This window comes from Anoplophora glabripennis, unplaced genomic scaffold, assembly GCF_000390285.2.
Source record: "Anoplophora glabripennis isolate ALB-LARVAE unplaced genomic scaffold, Agla_2.0 scaffold360, whole genome shotgun sequence".
In the NCBI taxonomy this organism is placed as follows: Eukaryota; Metazoa; Arthropoda; class Insecta; order Coleoptera; family Cerambycidae; genus Anoplophora; species Anoplophora glabripennis.
The window spans coordinates 199,916-220,450 of NW_019416516.1; the positions used below are offsets into that span (position 1 = coordinate 199,916).

General features: G+C 31.1%; 1 protein-coding gene across 1 annotated transcript in view; it reads left to right on the forward strand.

The window, feature by feature from the left end:
* The first annotated feature begins 244 nt into the window (after nt 1-244).
* The window catches only part of LOC108908491 (ABC transporter G family member 1), a 78,411-nt gene continuing 58,120 nt past the window's right edge, over nt 245-20,535 (forward strand). Inside the window, exon 1 of the mRNA XM_023454824.1 lies at nt 245-502. The gene's annotated coding sequence lies outside the window, so the exon portion shown is untranslated. The remainder of the gene's footprint in view (nt 503-20,535) is intronic.

The window sequence follows — 20,535 nt, forward strand, 5'->3', positions numbered from 1 at the left end:
GTTCTATTTTTAAAGGTGTGTTGAATAATACTTAGTATCTTAATGACCTGTACAAGACACCTGTGTCGACACGTAAAACCCATCAAGAAGTATTTTCGGCGTTAAATTAACGAAAAATGCCTTCCCAGAGTACCGCGATCAAAAGACGGCCGACGTACGACGTATCAAAACTGCTTTTCGCAACACATTTACGGTATACCTACCGGGGGAATGTTCTTTGCAAAGTTGGCAGTGGATTCCTCGATATGTCAGATGCCGAGTTTGTTACAGTACATCGGCATTTTGGCCAGAAGTGTGGTGTGTAGTACCGCCTGCGGTTACGGTGTTCTTTCCCTCAAAAAAAAATACCTTTTGTTCTGGTCTGACTGACTGCGTGCAGGAACTTTGTGTGTGAACCTGGACTTGTGATTAACTTTTCGATGTACTTACCAGTTTTGAACGATGTTACTGACAGTGTTAGCGAAGCCTAAAGGGAGGGATTTTAATGTTTGAGTTATGAGAGGTATTTTTTTTTATGTTGTTCACATAGGCTTAGTCATTTTCAACAAATAGTCGCATTTACATCGTTTATGTCAGGATTGGTGTATGAAATTATGAACCACATTTTAATTATTGTAAACCCACCCCAATTTTGAGATTTTCCAATGACTTTTGATGTGTTAAATTACTCATACAGCGTGTTTACAACTTATTTTGTCACCGCGATAATAATTTTAAAGCAATTATTTGCTTGTAAACTTCGTCAAATGTTTTACTGTAAGCAGATTTGTTCCAAAGTTAATAAAAGTTTTTATTTTATTGTCGAATATGCTGAAAATATTTATGATTAATTACGCTCGACAAGGTGTGCTAAATTAAATATCCTGACGCTTATCACGTTTATTATTGTTAAGTATAGAAACATAATATAGGAAGATTGGTTTATTTATTTAGCATAATGTTCATAAAAGCTTTATAGGTATTTGGTGCAACAAAATAAAGTTTATGTTGCTTTTGAATGACAATACAATATTTAGTTTAAATCCAAACGATTTTCTGTTTCCACGGAAGTAAATAAACATAAAAAAGTATTCTCTTTTTCGTCGGAATATTTAGTTCAGTGTAAAACTGTCGCCTGGTTCGCGGCGTAACTGAGAATTGAAAGTACCGATTTCATTCTGTTTCTTAAATAACGGTTATATCGGAATCTACCGAAACTAGATCACTGTCCGATCGTACAACTACACCTGAGTATTTTCTTTTTAATTAAGGCTTTACCGAAACTAAATTTTTTCGAACTGTACCAAAGTACAATTTTATTATCGCGGAATCGGTAACCCAGATTTCTAGATTAAATAACAGCGTTGTAGGTATTTTGTTTGAATCAATCAAGACGTCTTTAGTACACAGTGAGCAAAGTTGTGAGTACAGGATTGTTTCCTTATATTTTTGTGTCATAATTTTGCAATTTTCTCTACAATTGATTTTCAGTTACACAAAAAATACTCAATTTAGAAGATCTAGTTAGAGGCTCTCTTTGCGTTTAACTGAAAATTGGCTCAATCATTTTATTCTACGTTAATAATAGCGTAACAACATTGAATTTCGTTACAATCGGTAAAATGATAAGACTCAAAAAAATTTCAAATTTCAAATTTAACTTTGAACTTCAATAACATTTTCTGGTTTGTTACCCAAAACCCCCATTGAAATGTGAAATATTATTATCACCAAATTTGTATTGCTTATTACTGTTGTATTAGCCAAAAATTTTCACCGCCTGTTCACTTTCATTGAATAGAAAATACAATTTTAACATCTACTATTTCGCTACTCGTATAAACTATTACAATTCAGTTCAATACTAATAGCTTCCTTGATTATTAATAAAAAAATAAACCGATAAGTTGGGTTGTCATGTTAGATTTTTTGTTATGTCAAAGTTCTATTTTTTTCGTAAATGTAACCGCTTTCGAGCAAAAAATTAATTGGATATTTGTGAGGTGTATTTTTCATTATCAGATCACAACTATGCGTCTATAATGGTTTTTGAGTGATTTTGGAAGAACCGATGATTACAATTTTAAGGACATTGTTCATCGACTGATTCTAAATGTCCTTTCGGTGTAACCTGTCGAATTTAACTGCTAAATCGTATCTAAAGAACTTATATTTATTGCCGTTGATAAAAACATCTGTATTGTCTGAAATGTCTGAATAATCCTATTTCATTAACAATGCCATCTGATTTAATGAAGATTACAAAAAGGTGGTCTTCGGTATTCGCATTTGCAATTTAGATATTCTTAAACAGCAGGTGTTAATTGACAAAACTCTGTAACCTTGATATCGAAATGTCCACGATTGCTTGATCTGTTGAATGAAATGGATATTAAATATTTCGTAGATTCGCTTATTACTTTACATAACTTTATACAGAAAGTATACTCTGCCAATCTTTGATGGTGTATCGTAATGTCACAAATCAATAAAAAATTGTCTATAAATGTGTATGTAACTTGGGAAAATATACAGGGTGGTCCGAATTTTATGCAGGAAACTTCGAGGGCAGATAGATCTCTTTAAAATAATAGGTGTTTGCCTTATAAACATAGGTCTGGAACGACCTCGTTTTAGAGATACAGGATGTTGAAGTTGTTAAAAAAAAATTTTTTTGTTTATATCTCCGGAATCCAACGACCGATTTCAATAAAATTTAGTACAGATAATGTATGATAGTAGGTCTTGTATTCCCTAAAATATAAGCTCTAAAGATTCAACCAGTGGTGTACAACAGGACAGGGTCACCCCCTTTTTTATAAAAAAAAACCTACGCCACTGTATTTTTTATAAGCTATTGTAACGAATTTATATTCTAATGCACATAATACGTAAAAAAGGTAACTTGAATTTTTTCCCTAAAGTTCACCGTTCCCAAGTTATTCATACCAATACAATCCCCTTGTGGCATACACTTCTAACCATAATATTACAAGAATATGTCCTTATGTTTATGCTTAAAAGAAAGTGCAATTTGTAAACACATCAACAAAATTTTTTACACTCATCGCTTTCATCTTTTTGGATTGAAACAATATTTGGAGAAACACGACAAAGGAATGAAAGGCTCAGAAATGTAATTTTAAAAGCATTTGACGACGATCCTCGGCTAAGTAGGTACACGAAGAACTTGGGGTGAGTAAATCGAAAATTTGAAAAGTTCTACGTAAGAATGGCAGTAATCCGTACCATTTACAACCTGTGCAAAATTTACTTCCAGGAGATGCAGAGAGATCGTCTGAATTTTTATCAGTGGTTGTTTGAATTCTTACTAGAAATACTTTGGACCGATGAGGCTACGTTCACAAGGCGAGGGGTAGTGAATTTTCACAATCTGGATATTTGGTCACAAGAAAATCCTCATGAAATTCGGAGTCATTTCTAAACTTTCTAGAAAACCATCTATTTGAATTATTAGAGGATGTTCCATTAAATATACGACAAAATAGCTGGATACAAATGGATGGTGCTCCTGCGCATTTTAGGAGAATAATACAAGAATGGCTTAATGAAAATTATATGAGATGATGGATAGGTAGAAGACCAAATGCCAATGTCAACCATAATGGTGCAGAGGGTCCAGTGTCTTGGCCAGCCAGATCGCCAGATCTAAACTCCCTGGACTTCTATGTTTGGGGTGACCTACCTGAAAAGTTTACTCTACTCCAATAGATACTAGACCACAACTACTGCAGCGAATAGAAGACGGGTGTAATGAATTAAAAGAAAACCACCACATGATATTAGCTTCAATTAGTTCCATTAATAGAAGATGTCAGAAATGTATCGATGTGGGTGGTTCGCATTTTAAACAATTGCTGTAAATACGTAACGTTAATTTTGTTTCTTGTTTAGTTGTTGTTGCTTGGTAAATGTATTTTTATTATTATTTTGATTTAAATTGTTCTTATTTGTAAAGATAATGCCTCCAGGGAAAACTAAAACACACCAGGAACACTACCTCACAAGTGATGTGGAAAGAATTTTGTTGATGTGCTTACAAATTGCACTTACTTTTAAGCATAAACATAAATATTTTTGTAATATTAGATTTGAAGTGTCTGCCACAAGGGGATTGTATTTGTATGAATAACTTGAAAATGGTGAACCTTAGGGAAAAAATTCAAGTTTCCTTTTCTACGTATTTAGTGCATTAGAATATAAATCCGTTACAATAACAATACAATACAGTGGCGTACGTTTTTTTTTATAAAAAGGGGTGACCCCTGTCCAGTTGTACACCACTAGTTAAACCTTTTGAGCTCATATTTTAGGGAATGCAAGGCCTACTGTCGTACATTATTTCTACCAAATTTTATTGAGATCGGTTAATAGATTCCTGAGATATAAACAAAAAAAAAATTTTTTTAACAACTTCAACACCCGGTATCTCTAAAACGAGGCCGTTCCAGACCTATGTTTATAAGGCAAACACATATTATTTTAAAGAGATCTATCTGCCCTCGAAGTTTCCTGCATAAAATTTGGACCACCCTGTATATAGCCTTTGTTTAAATATGTGCCAAGATTCTTGAAGAAGATTGATGAAACTGACCATTAGTTGAGTAATTCTGGACAAAAACTAACTTAATACACAAATCTACCAACCAGTAGCGGAGATCTGGGAAACGCCGTCTCTAGAAACCTAAATTTCAACGCCACTGACGTCCAGTTGGTAGTTCCAACAAAAAAGATATTTTCATAAATTTGAGTTCACATCATAGTTAAACAGTTATAAAATATATTAAAATAGTCGTCTTGAAACTAAAATTATAGGAATTTTGTTAGAAATGCAATTTTTTAAATACTGATGATTTTTTTAACTTTTCTGAACAAATATTTATAAAAAAAATATATATTTTTAGCGTTTTCAATCATGGCACATATGTAATGATATTCCTGCGGCTAATTTTGTTAAAAAATATTTGAAACTGTTTTAATGTTGTTGAATATACAGTTCCTCAGACAATTCTGTACAGCAACAAACTTTCTCGATCTAATTTTAACATTTTCTAAAACAAAATTGCAACATTTTAACGGGTAGAGACGGCTATAGAAATACCTTAAATATACACTTATAATCAAGAGTTGTACTTCTATTCATAAGTTACGTAAGGTGATATAGAAGCATTTAACTATTTTCATTTTAGTAATTATACCAGTTATTATGCAAACGTAGCAGGCAATGGAATCGTTAAAAGCACTGCACATAGTATACTTATAGCTGTAGGAATACTAGATCACAGGTGAACGCATTCCAATAAATTTTATCTCTCAAAGTGCAGTTAGAAACCTCCCGATGTGGAAAGCGAAGATCAGGCGCGTAATAATTATTCAAATGCTGTAATTTAATTCGCGGGACTGTCATGGGCGTAGCCAGGTTTTTTCTTGGGGGGGGGGAGGCTGCTACAAGCTCTCTAAATAAAAAAAAGCCAGAAAAAAAAATTAAACGAGTGTGCAAAATTGAATTTTAAAACTTTCTAAACGGCATATTGTTACCCGTGTTAAGTATTCAAATTTTTAGCATTAATTAAAAAAAACAAATCGATAAATAATTCGAGAATAATTCATAGAATTTGCATTACAAAAATAATATATCCGAATTTTTTACAAATCAATTTCTCATAACACCCAACTGCTAAAAAAATCTAAAATATTTCCAGGAAACGGAGAAAATCCAAGTTACGGTTGGTTTCCTCCGCTCGCAACTACTGTTCAATATCATCCACTGCTGGGAATAATTGTTACAGCTAATCAAAGAACCTCCTCGTGTAAATATCATCTAGGCACGTTTGGATCATTATGTACTTACCGCTTTATATGGTACCCACTATTGTTACACCCAATAATAAATCATAGCAGTGAGATGGATTCCAAACGACGAAACTGCAAGTGATTTATTTTTACGGCGATTAGCATTGTAATGTAATGATAATGAATGATAATTTTGTTACGCAACTGCCGTATATGTGCGACGTATTACTCACGTTGTCAACGCGGTCTACTGCTAATATTATTTGTGATTGTATCGACATACATTTGTTAAAAATTAATCTACAAGTTATCGCGTCTTTGTCGTGAGTCCGTATTAGATGTTGGTTGGTATTAATCATTAATATAAATGAACGTCAAAAAATATTGTTAATTCAGTATAAACTTCTTTTTCTTTACCCAATAAAACTATTTTACTGTAAACAATTTATTTCATATCGTGCTAATATATGACTTTGTCGAAAAAGAAATTAATTTAATACATGAGAAATAAATAAGATAAATCTAAAGAAAATTTTGTTCTTAGTCATACCTACGTATATGATTTTAAAAATTTGAAAAAATAATTTGTTGAAATTTTGTAAAAATACATTTTGAAATAATAAAAATACTTTATTGAAATTAATATGTAGGTATGTATGTATGTATTATATTTGTTTTTTGGGCCTATTCAAACAAATTATTTATTTCAATGAAATTTTTTTTTACTGGCACCAAATTTTGTTTAGGTATGTGATACTTCGTTTTTAACTATCTTTGGGGCACTCTGAAAACAACAGTGCATGCTTCCACATCTAACACTGAAGAAGAGTTGTGGAGGCATATCGAAAATATATGTTTTAAAAAAATTGAAGAATGAAATTTCTTCGTCGAATTAACCTTTGTTGTTGAACAGTTTTTATAATAAGTTGTATTAAATTTAATAACGTCAACTTTGTTACTTCTATTTCCAGCATTTTTTATTATATTTGATTGTTTTTACGAATTATTTCAATAAAGTTAGGCACATTGTAAATAACCCTTAATTAAAAAAAAAATTCCTTGAGGCCATCTAGTGGCCTAACGAAGCGATTTCGGATGTAGTTGAATTAACCTAAATCTGCATATTTTGAGTCCACGAATCTGTGGTCTTCCGTGTACACGTTATTCTGGGACACCCTGTATATTTATGTCCGTAAATCTTCAAGAAAATGTATGTTTTCAGTAAATTAAATGAAAAGATTACAGAATATGGAGATTCCGCTTAAAAATTACACCTTCATGTGTTGTAGTGAATATTGGTGGTCGAACAATATGGAAATAATAATATTCTGTGACAATTTTACTTCATTAAGCTCATCTATAGATGCATACAACTGAAAAATGAAAGAGTCTTTAAAAAATTAAAATATCTGCATTTATTTCACTTTCAGTTCATGGAATAACCGTTTCCATTTAATCATTGCTTTGGCAAACATACCGCAAATGAATGAATGGTACATTACGCTTTCTAAAATAACAAACTGCAGTAAAAATAACATGTGTAACCCGTCTAGCTATTACCGCGTAGAATGGGTACATACATATGCAAACATTCCATTGCACTTAATATTCGCATTTACATTTTCCCCAAGACAAACATTCGGCGGTTACATTTTTAGTTCCAATAATTCCGAACGTGTTTAAAGAGTTTGAAATTTAATCAAAAAATACACACGGAAGGCTTCTGTCCGATGAAAAATAGCATTTACATACTATTGATATAACAAAAAATTGTGAATATTTGTCTTTCGAGTCATATTAAGAATAATACGTAGGTATGTGCAAATCTAATTTTTGAACTAAAAAGAATTCAAACAGTTGATCGTGGCTATGAATAGGTAGGAAAGTTTCAGGAGATTGATCTTTCTAAAAACAAATTTGTTAAAAATCTGTAACAAACAAAGAAGCTACAAGTAACCAGCTCTTAAGACCAACACCCTGTACACCACGTAGCCTTTACCAAGTTCTAAACTGTTTATCTATGCCGATTAAAGGATACATGCATATAAAGAGGTTATTTCAAGTTCACACTTTATTTCATGTAACGCATTTTAAAATATACACGTTTACACCATTACAATTTTTAACATGCAGGGGAAACATCAGGATATTTAAACAGCATATTATGACGATCAATATGCAAATGAAAACGATGTCACTCTAAATTAAACTATACAACCATGACTAAAAACATCAACTGCTAGAGTGTGATGAATACAAGGATAATATTTATTTAAAATATCCAGTGGGCTAAAAATCCTGTAACAGGATAAGTTTCAGGAAAAATAGCATGGAAAAGTATTATCATGAATAATAAATAAAACAATTGTCAAATTGGACTAAAACTGATAAAACAAGTACAATAAAATTACACAAACAAACAAAAATACACAAAAATAAATATATAAATTAGAGACTAAATTTACATTTACAAATAGATATCATTAAAAAATAAATAAACAACTGCATACTATTTTTTTCTTTATGTCTCGATCGTACAATAAAATATATTCACTTCAGACTGTATTCCTGAGTAGCTATTAATCATTTCATAGAAAGGAGATCTCTTGCAAATATCAGCTCTCTAATTTTTTAATATAGAGCAAATTATGGTATCTATAACTAAGCCTAGGTACACGAAAATCAACTAAAGATAAAACATATGAACAATTTATTGTGTTATTGAGAGAAACATTACAGCAGTCATATTTCTCTTATAGAAAATAATTTTGAAGTGTGCCTCTCTGTGGATAAACACCAAAACACCATCTAGCGTCAAAACAGCAAACTTGAAGAAACGGCTTTGTCTATTGCATATATAGAACGTTTACGTCTAAATCAGCAGTGATATGACATCATTAATGAATATGTTTAAATAATAATGGACCAAGAGTAGACCCTTGCGGAACACCAGATATTTGTGGTAACAACGATCCTACACAAATTGTAGAATTGCTTATATTACACATGCTAAAAACTTTTTAAATAGGAGAATTAAATTAAATTGGTGTTTATTAAACTATTGGAATCTTGTGAGAAATGAAATCATGTTTAGAGACCCTTATTTCGTGTTTTATTAGCGATTATCTCTTTTTTTTCGGTGCAGACTGTATTACCGACAGCAAGACAAATGACCAAAAGAATTCCCTCTGCCGTTTTACCACTCATTTGTTTTTAAGGGGGCGTGAAGCACCTAATGAATCACGGAGCAAAAAATCACGAGCTTAATGGTCTTTAATTGTTTAGTAATCGACCGCAACATTTCACAGTTGGAGATATTGCAACCATATAATATCCCAAATCCATTAAGTTAATCTTTACATTTATATCTCAATCATTCATACGAGTATAGGTACAAGGACAAAAAACATTTATTTGAAAGGAGGTATTTGAAAATATTAAACAAACATTATATATTGGATACTTAAGTGATATATTGACGTATGCGATATCGAACTAGAATTTAAAATAGGTATTAATATTTTAAACGCACTATGCTTTGTCGGGTCTACCCTTAGTTTGATGATAAATCAACTACAGCTATCCATTATTGTCGATCAATGGTTTCATGAATATTTAAATCGCATAGTTTCTACAATGTGTGAATGAATTTCGTTAAAGCATTGTTATTGTATCGATCGAAGGTCTTTACAATAAAAAATGTTGTCTGACGAGCAAGAAAAAAAATAACACCAGCGTTATCGTTCCCTCTAATGGGATTTGCAAGTATTTTGAACACGTACAAGATTTCAAGAATAAAACTTGAATTGTCTTTAAAATTGATAGTCTTAAAGACGAAAGGGTTTAATTTTAGCACTGCAACAGTTAGGTGGTTTGTGGGAATAAAAAATGATTCACCACGTAGTGAGGAAACAATTGTAGTCAATAAATTTCATATTCGAAGTGAACGAACACCTCTTCTTCATATGAAATTAGTTTTTTTAATTGAAGAACCCACAAGTCTAATGAAACTTGTGTTTTGTAAGCTGTCACGTTATTTTTTTAATTTATCATCAAACTTCAGTGAATCCAAATTAAAATATATGTCTTAATGCTTTGATTTTTTCATAATAATAGACAACTACTAGGAAGATCAAGACCCACACGCATAGAAATATTACTCTATACAGATAAAGTATTGCGTTTACCTATTAAGTTGGTTGCAGGAAGTGATTCATTTTACATACTTTGTAATTACTTTTGAGATCATTGTTATTATGAAAAATGCTTATTACCTTAAACTACAACAGATGGAACGTTCCTTTAAGCATATACATAATTCATGATACAATACAGAACGTTTTTTTTTATATTTTTAAAGCTTGTGTTACTATACCGTTCCTTTCCGTTTCAGTAATAAATTGTTCTTAGGTACTTTAAAATATAACTTCTTCATCTTCCGTTGCCCTTCGTAAGCGTTCGGAACAGGATCGTATTTTGCTTAAATTTAAACTGTTCACGGTTTAGTTTTGTTTAAAAACATGCCGTATTTCGATTATAATTTTATAACTTTTTCACAGTGCATTTCTTTTACTTTAAATACTTGAAGCATGTACAACGTACCATTGTTTATGGGGCAAATGTTAGGCAACGTTTTTATTAATTAATTAATACAGGATTTAAATTCGCAACGTAAGACGATGTTACCGTTGTTTTATTAAAGTATTGAATAGAAAGTGTACCGACCAGATTGTTGCGTCTCGATGTTTTAATATTTCCTCTTCGTTAGGCGTTAACAAGGAGAAGTCAAGAAGGAAACACAATTATTAAGAGATAATTATGCCTTGCGCCGATTTGACGTACCAGTATTTCTTTATAAAATTTGTAGGCTAACAGGATTTACTCGGACGGTAACCCAGTTGAGTAATTATGCAAGGACATAACAATAAATTTTTGGTGAAGACAATGGGTGCAGTTTTTGTCGTGCACAAGATGCGAATTATATTCGTAATGAAGCAATTAGCTATCTAGTCCAAAGAATTTGACCTACAATCCTAAAGGCTTTAAAGAGATATAAAGTGTATGTGTACGATTTTAAAATTATTGTAACTGATATTGACCTCAGTTTAAATTTTTCCAGTGTTACAGTTTAAAACTACATTAACGTATACTATTTTTCAACAATACAACTAGTGGACAACTACTACATTTGTTAACCTTTGTTAAATTTTTTTAAGCAGCGGTTCTTAATGTTACGCATTTATTTTTAAACTTACACTTCCTGTTCTTCCCACAGTAAAGCGCAGGAAAGTTTTGCATTGTTCAGAAATAATTAGCACTGGATTTTATCCCTAATTAAATTATGAAACACAAAAGATGTGATTTATATGGTAATGTTTTGCAGTTATTAATATCTTTACAAGAAGGTTCGAAAATAATGTGAAAGGATTCTTAAATCTTTTATGTTATTTCACTAAAAGCAGTTATTATTTGCAATGTTCTCTTCAAAAGGCTGTAACTTAGCCAAAAATAGTCGTAGAGTAATAAAGAAAAAACAAATTGCAGAAAAATTTTGACTTTCATATCCTAAAATTACAAACTTTAAGCTTCATTTTGCTGTTTGATTGCTCTACGACCATTTTTCTCCAAGTTACAACCTTTTGAAAATCACTTAAAAATTTAGGATTTTTTTTATCGTTTAATTTTTATGACTAGTGTATAAACATAAAATGCAGTGTTATTACAGTCCTTAACCATTTTATAGCTATTGATGCGTGAGTAAAAGTTTGCCTCACTACTAAAACAATTTAACCAAGATCGGAATATGGGAATGTAAGAGAATATTTCGCAAAACTAAAGGTAATACTACTTTTCCTTTCCGTGGATAAATAATCCTTATAACTCGCACGCATAAGACTTCTTTTGCTATCTCGTTACTTCACACGTATAAGTTATGGTGTAACGTGGCACGTAGCAAAGCGACTCTCCTGTTTCAGAAAACATATAATAGTGTCTAGATATTACGATGTTTCATAAGAAAGTTATTTGAACGTACGAGAAAATTTTAATTTAATTAGAAGTTATAACTTCTATGACTAATTTTGTATCTTATGTTATGTACAGCAATGTTACAAGTGCGAAATGATTATGCCACATGTCCTTAACATGTACGGGATGCTGCGCAAAGTATGCGGAAAAATAAATCCAGTGGTTTGCTAGCTTTGCACTACTGTAATTTTTACTAAATACTATTTTTATTTACTTGTATTGCATTATGTAATTCTATATAATGTAGACGTAACTAAAAATATGAAAACAAAGCTACTTATGTCAGGAAGAAAAAAATACTAATAACTAATATTCAAAACATTAGTTGTTGCCAGTTCGTGCACAAACCTTATCGATAACCTTTGACCACTCTAATTGAAAAATTGTAAACATATTTGCAGCGCAATCCAATTATTGAATTCAAGGATCTTCATTTCCATCATAATTTAAAATTCACTGTTTTTGGAATTGTCCTATGTGGGCTGCTATGATAATTAAATTTTTTAAACGACCTCAAACAAAAGAGTACGCTACGCAATATTTAATTAACATTCTCTAATAAAAATTACTTTGTATGAATAAACCATGTCTTCTGATGCTGAATCATCATCAAAGGACGAATTTAACATAAAAATTCTTGAAATTCCCACGTATGTAAACAATATTTCCTGTACGTCGTATACAACCACTAAATTATAGTATAATTTTTTTTAATGATGACATTGGGTGAAGGTGATACACATGATGAATAGATTGTGTATAATCGATATTTTTCAACGAATATAGGTAGGTATATCCTTTTACGTACAAGTATAACAATAAAATGTAAGCTAAATTATGAAATAATAAACCTGTCACAAAAATTAAAGGATGAAAAAAAAATCGAATAGTACGCCTATGGAATCTTGTCCCCCTCCAACCCTTACCTCCCTCACTAATCTAAGTGCTGGATATGAATCACTGCCCAACTAACACAAATGTTACTATGACATCTCTTAAAGTTATATAACTGTTTTTTAATAGCAACAAATGTATCTTTTTAGATTTTTAATGCCTTAATAAGGTGTTAATTTACAATACAACAATGTTATAAAAGCTTTCTTAGTCTTATAAACGTGGTAAATGAAACTTCTATAAAAGTTTAAAGTGTAATAGCTGCTTCCTTGTTTTTTTATATTGTTATAAACACTTACCGGTCAATTTTTAAAGCTTTAATACAGTATATTGATTTAAAATCTTAATTATTTTGTAACAGATTTATAGTTAGGTACTGTGGTAGGAGTATCCTCCTAGAAGCCATATTTTTCAAACATGCTTAGGACAAGATGTCAGCCATATTGTACACCAGAATTACGTCAAAAAGAAATCCAATTTTATAATATGAAATAATTAGTTTAATGCATGTCTATTGAATTATATTTAATAACTTGTTATGTACATATTATTTACTTTTTTGATTTAATCGAAAATTGTGACATCATTTTTCAAAAATTATTACAAACGATTGCTAAATCTGCTTAATTTTAAAGGCGCTTAGTTTTTTTTAAAGGTATCATGATATATTTCATCAATAAAATTTTCGTTGCAAGTAGTTTTTTATTTTCTAGATACATATTTAATTTTATCGTGTATATCGGTAAACATTAACTCTTGAGTACCTATCTTATATGGCCGACAATCAGCAATAGCCCAAAGCTTTTAGTTTTATTATTAATAAAACGATTTAGTATGGAAACGCATAATTATAATGCTAAAAAGTTTTATCGTACTGTATATTGGAAACATTAATACAACATTCATCGCGTTCAAGTTGGGAAAAATAGCTTTTATAAAACATGTATAAACCTTTTCTTTGGAGACAATTATATTAGCAAATTTATTTTATAAGACAATGTTTTCTGTATAAAGGTTTTATAGTATATTTAACAAATGCTGTAAGAATGCAACGACAGAACACTAATTAGTGAAATAAATATTATACGCACAGCTTTTATAAAATGGTTTTATAAGCTGTGCCTATTTTGGATTTATAAATGCTTATTTAATGCTGAATAACTACTCTCAACATCTTTTAATAAAGCTTTTACTTGCGGGGGAGTGATTATATAGATATTCTTAAAGCTGTTATAAACTTATTTGTGCTACTTGAGTGCCCATTATTACGGAACACGGGTATAGCAAACTAAAAGTAATGCATAAAATTATGTCTAGAAATTCTAGATATTATATTTTACAAAGTTTGCAAATTAAAAATGTTATCAGACTCATATAACATTGATTAATTTTCTGCTTATCAAAATTCAATTGGAAAATCGTCAAATTTGTGACAAATCGCTCAATCTGGCAATGACGCTTTCCTCCCATTTCCTTCAATTGTCCAAAAGACCGCAGCGACCTCTAGCGGGGGCCTAGCAATCATCAAATTTATAATTCAAATTACCGATTTAAATTAGCTAATTCCTTCGCCAGAAATATACCAATTTTATCTGTATTTCCGGTTTCCTGAACACACGTCTTCAATTTTCCCCCGACTTTTTTTTTTGTTTCATTTATTAACCGCATGCATGACCATACAACCAGCGAAATTGCTTCAAGCAAGGGGTACTTAAAATTATCGAACCTAGTGCGTGACGGTTTTGCGGAATTGTTAAAACAGGAATTAAAAATGTTTGCGTAACTGTATCGAAATAACGCTTATCGGAGGCTATGCAACGGAAAAGTGTGGGATTTGGAAAAATAAAGAAAATGTGTGGTATTACAGACAGATAGACGTCCAACGCTGCGGGTGCCGTTATGTAATAATTACGTAAAACAGATCAATCACCGCTTTGTAAAGAGGCTATAAATCAATAAATTAGGGCCCGCGAAAACTTTTGATTTCATTTTCGGGCGTTCTACCAGTTTAATCACACTCTGGAGATATTAATTACGGTTGAGAAAGCGAAGAATAGCAGATCCTTTTCATTATACCTACCCACTTGATCTGAACGTAACTGATACGCAGAATGGGACAGAAAAACGTTAATTAATTGAAATTCCATTAGGATTTATTTAGAAAGTAATGGTTAACTCGAAATATAATGCAAATTTAAGTTGTTAACATTTTCTTTTATTATTCATAGGGAGAATTTTAAATTCAACAACGTTTTTAATAGATAATTATTAAAAATCAAGAGACAGCTGATAAGATTTCTAAACATTTGGTTTCTACGAAGCGATTAGTTTTATTGGCAATGTGTTACAAGTCAATTTCAAATTACTGCCAAAATACCGAAAGACAATTTTCATATTTCTGTAGGTAATATACAGGGTGTCCGCAAATTTCACTTCATTTTTGGTTTTAAAGTAGTTTTAAATTATATTTAATTAACGCATAAACACTATGTAGATGTGGCAACAGCGCTAATAATCGAGTGCAGTTGTACACACTACGAACCTACAGACCTTGGACATCGGAGATATTGCGCGTCAAATTCAGGTAAAGATGCGTACGCGTTCAAAAATGTATTGTGTAAACTATGTAAAATATAATTATTATTATAGCAAATATATCGTATTATCCTCGCGAAGATTTGTATCCTTTATTTAAAATCCATAAATCATGTGAACTGGTGAAACAACGAGAAAATAATTATGTTAATTTAGTTCTAAAGAAATGAAATGACACTCGCGCCCATCTCTCGTCCAAGTCAAAGAAAATGTTGGATGCAATTTTGAAGGTTCTGTGATAGAAATTACATTATTACTCACTGTTCGTGTTTTTCATCTCTATTTTAGTAATGTTACAAAAGTTTTGCTACTATAACTAATTTTTTAGATATAAAGTTTGCTGAGAAATATTTATGTTCCTTTGTTATTCCNGTCATATTTTTGTGAGAAGAAAAATAAATAGTCAATCATAATAATTAGTCAGTCTTTATTTAATCTCTGATATTTAAACTAATCATTAATATAACATATTATCACACCTTATTTCAAATAAATTATTTGTACTTTTTGAAATAAATAAAAAAATAAATAATTTGAACCTACTACCTACTATTTATTTTTAATATTATTTACGAATAACATAAAATAAAAGGTACAAAACAAAATTACTTTTTACATAATATGTTTAGATACTTACAGAAAACAAAAAAATATCTTTCATCTTAAGAACAAATTAACTTCTTCAAATTATTTATTATTAAATTAACTTTGGTCATTTTATATGGCACTCTTGTTAATCAACTACAATAAAATTAAAATTAAAAAGTACCTACCTACTAAGTACAACAACTAGATATTTTTAATGCAAATAATACTTATGAAAATAAAGGGTTTTCTCTCAAACTACAAAAAACTGTTAAGAGCTTCATTGAGCTACAACTATTAATAATTTTAATGGAGTGATAATTATCAGTATTCATAATTAAACAATCTAATATTATAAAACAAACAAAACAAGTTTATTATGACACGACTATGAGCGTGGACGCGGCAAAATGACTCTTCGTCGCTCGCAGTTCAGTGCATCGAGCATGTCCGATCTCAGCGCGAAATCTCTCGAATTCAGTTTCGGTTTCGGCCGTAGTTTCGGCTGGATGGCAGTCGAAACCGAAACTAAACCGAAACCCGTTTTTTGCCGAAACTAGACCGAAACCGAAACCAAAACCAAAACCGAAAGTTCGGTCGGACACTAAAAGGATTTATCAACTGTATTTTTATTCCAATAAATATATCACAGCTCCCTAGCCTTTTTTAATTAATTTAGTTTTTTAAAAACATTACAAAAAATAATCTGTTGTGGATAATTTATTGTTGATAACAATGTACATGGGATTTACGAAAAATGTATATGTTTGAAATCAATTTCGTCATTCAAATGTATTCCCTTCTTGCTGATTGCGACGTTACCACATTAATCCTCAAGTCAGACAGAAATACAATTATTGGTTTTTGTTTCTAATTAATACAGCTGTACTATGTTAAAAACTTACATTAGTTTTACATCAGAAATAAGATAATACTATGTACTATATATATGGAAAAGTTTTCTTTCGCAATTTCTACATTTTTTTCTCAGTTATGGACAAAAAAGAGCCGCACCGTCCATCTTCGCCATATAAACCTATGTTAAAATGAACAACTTTCAACAACAATATCTCAAAATCTAGATTCAAAAAATAATTCAAAAAAATATGACGCACGGAGGGAGCACTGGGTAATACGCCATATAAATTTGAAGTGCATTTGTGCATTTTAGTAAACCCGATTTACCTCCTTAAAAATAATAGTAATTTAATTAATAACTTCATAACCCTTTTGCTGATCGCGTTAAAATTTGGCACATTTATTTGAACTATTATGGCATATTATTTCTTAAGGCTATCACCCAGTATATCGATTTGACTAAAGCTTAAGAGTAATACGCCAAAATAGTTTAAATAAATGTGCCAAATTTTAACGCGATCGGTAAAAGGGTTATGAAGTTATTAATTAAATTAGTTTTATTTTTGTCAACTTTAAAAGGTCTGTAACTCAAAAACCAAAAAGCTTTTATTTAACTTTTTTCGTAGATCGTATTTATTTATTGTCGTGAATATGCAGTCAAACGTTGTCGGTGAAATTTGCGGACACCCTGTCGATACACCTACCGCTTGCCGGTATTTTAATGCACACACAAGAAAATGATGTCTAATACGCTAGATTTTCAGCTATAATTGTAAGCTATCCAATTTATTAATAGCAACATGGCATTTTTCTCCGATATAATAACATAATTAAAAACCTCATATCATTACAATATCGTTTATCTTTCCCGTTCTTATTATCCCGAGGGCCTTTTGATGACGCCGTAAGAGCCTCGAGTGACTTAAATAACGAAGGTAATCTTTCACCAATAATTATACATCAGAGACGCATACGGACTTTTTCCGCGAGTCAATTATAAGAACAATCATTTGGATCTTCGTTACCCCTTATTACGGTTTATTCAAAGTGAGCTCAAAGGAGAACGAATACAAGACAGTCCAACAAGCCAGTGGCCCAGTCACTAACCTCTTCAAGGTCTTTTTGCAACCTTTTAGTTAACTCTCGAGCGTTTAAGCCCGCATCCCAGTAGCAGCGACCACATTCGAAAACAAAACAATAAATCTGTTTTTAATGAAGTGCAATAATTTATTGTTATTTGATTAGCTTGAAGGTGTTATTGCTTTTTTTAGGGTGTAATGGTTAATGACATGTCTTTGTTTATAAACAAGCCATTATAACGCGTGTATCATAAGTTAGTGTCATATAACAGTTGCAGTTGCAGTTTTGTAGATCTGACTATTTTTTTTAATCACTAGTGAAATAATACTTATTTATACTATTTTTAAGTAACATTTTATCTACGCGAGAATGTTTAATAATAATATTCTTCTGTCAAAGCTCATAAGATTTTAAAACATCTCTACCTACTTGTTTCAATACCTAACACCAAGACATTTCAAGAAAATGTACCCTCAAAAGTTGCTTCATTCCTGAATATCGCAAATCCAGAAGCAAATACTGGCCATTGTATGAGGCTCACTTTAACAACTTTATTGGCCAATAAAGGTTATTAAAGGAAAGGATCTTAAACCAACAAACGTCAATGAGTCTAGGTATATCTAACAAACTTGATAATGCAAAGAAAATCCAAGGAAAATATAGCTGTTCCTTACAAGAAGACATCCGTAACTCGTGCAAATTCTTCACATACTTCGGCAGATGTTACGCGTTCCGAAAATGACGGCAACAATGCTACAAGGGTTGTTATTAACGGAAAGGAAGTTAAATGTGTTAAAACAAAAAACGAAATGTCTATTACTATAAATGTAAATGTTAATGTTAATATGTAAGTAAATAAATTAAATTTGATTTTTTATAGGTTTATTATTTTTTCATTATTCTACTAGACATGAAGTTACTTTATTCCACTAGTGGATCATTTTAGATAGTTCATATGTGATTTTAAGGTGATTGTGGATAAAATAATTCTAATCTAAATAAGGATAACAGCATTCAACAATTAACTATTAGTATTTATATTAAAATGAAAAGTTGCACGTGAAATTGGATTCCAAGCTTTGAGTAACGAATATACCTTATAATAGCTGTTTTACATTAACAATTTATTGATCAATTAATTGATAAAGTCGCTTCATCAAGAAATTGGACAAGTGTAATGCGCCAAATCAGCTGTCAAATAACTTCATCAATTTATTCATCAATTTCTTGACGAATTAGAGCATGTTCTAATTATCGTCAATTTCTTCGTGAAGTTCGGAGAAGTACCAACCCAACAGATTTCCAGCCTCAGGTCAGTAATGCGGTTATGTTATTGGAATATGTAAATAATTGTGTGGCGTCGAGCTAGTTTTGCATTGTTTTTACTGATTTGTTATTTTTGCAAAAACTAATATTTATATAATATGTGTCAGAACGGTACCGCTGTTGTATCACTACAATTATGAGTGGAAAGGTGACATTTTTGAACTTTATTTGCTTCTTTGATTCATTGGTAGAACTGATTTATACGTCAAAAAACTTGACAAAGTCTGTAGCAGTGTAAAACCACACTGTTTATCAATAAATTCGTGAATTAATTGATGAAGAACTTCGTCAATTTATTGATGAATAAATTGTCAATGTAAAACAGCTTGTGCAAAACCGTACTTATCTTATCAACTTCAACGTCATCTGTTACATGAGTGTTGTATAACAATGAAAAAGTAATATTAACGGTTGTTGGAAGGAAGCACAAAAAACAGGCACTTAGGTAGGAAATTCTGGAAGGAAGCCTAAATAGTTGAAGATAAGGCAGTTGAAGTGAGAACAGTGTGCAGATAGGTAGCAAGACGATCGGCGGGCAGTGTGTCAAAGTAGTGAAAAGTTAATTGTTTAAAGTGTTATTAGTTAGCAGGTAATATTCTTTAAGTACTTTGTTGTTAATTGTTCTATGTAATCTTATGATTGTGATGTTTCATGATAATAATTCTGTGTAAGTTTAGCTTCCATTGCTTTATGCTCAAGGACATATATTTTTCCAAGGTAAAATTGTTATAATTATACTTAAAGATTGCCCATTATTTATTTCATGTTAAAAATATATATATTGTCCTGATTGCCAGCCCTTACAATAACGACTTCTTTGTTTCACATCTAACTTGTTTTTGTCATGATAACGTTGTTCGAAAAACCTAGATGTTTCTTGATAATAATTCTGTGTATGTTTAGCCTTCATTGTCTTATGCTCAGGGGCGTATATTTTTCTAAGATAAAATTGTTACAATTATTATTATTGATTGCTCATTATTTGTTACATGTTAAAATATGTATATATTGTCGTGTCTGCCCGGATATTGCAAAACAACTTCTTTGTTTCACATTTAACTAGTTTTATCACGATTATGTAGTTCTCTGATTTCTTGTGCTCACTTTATGTCATACGTATGTAAGAGCTTTGTTGAATTTACTAACATTTTCACCCATGATTATTATTATTGTTATTATTGTTGTTGTTCTCTCGAAATCTCAACTTTAGCTGAGTAGCCTCCCGTATTATGGGACCTCAGTACCTTCCGACTCTGCCGGCTAACTAACACCAAATCTCTCCAGTTTTACTTGGAAATGTGTATGACTAATATGGGGTTAACAGATGACATGTAGTGACCCATTAAATGGGACAAGACTTATTTATCATTAGAAAAG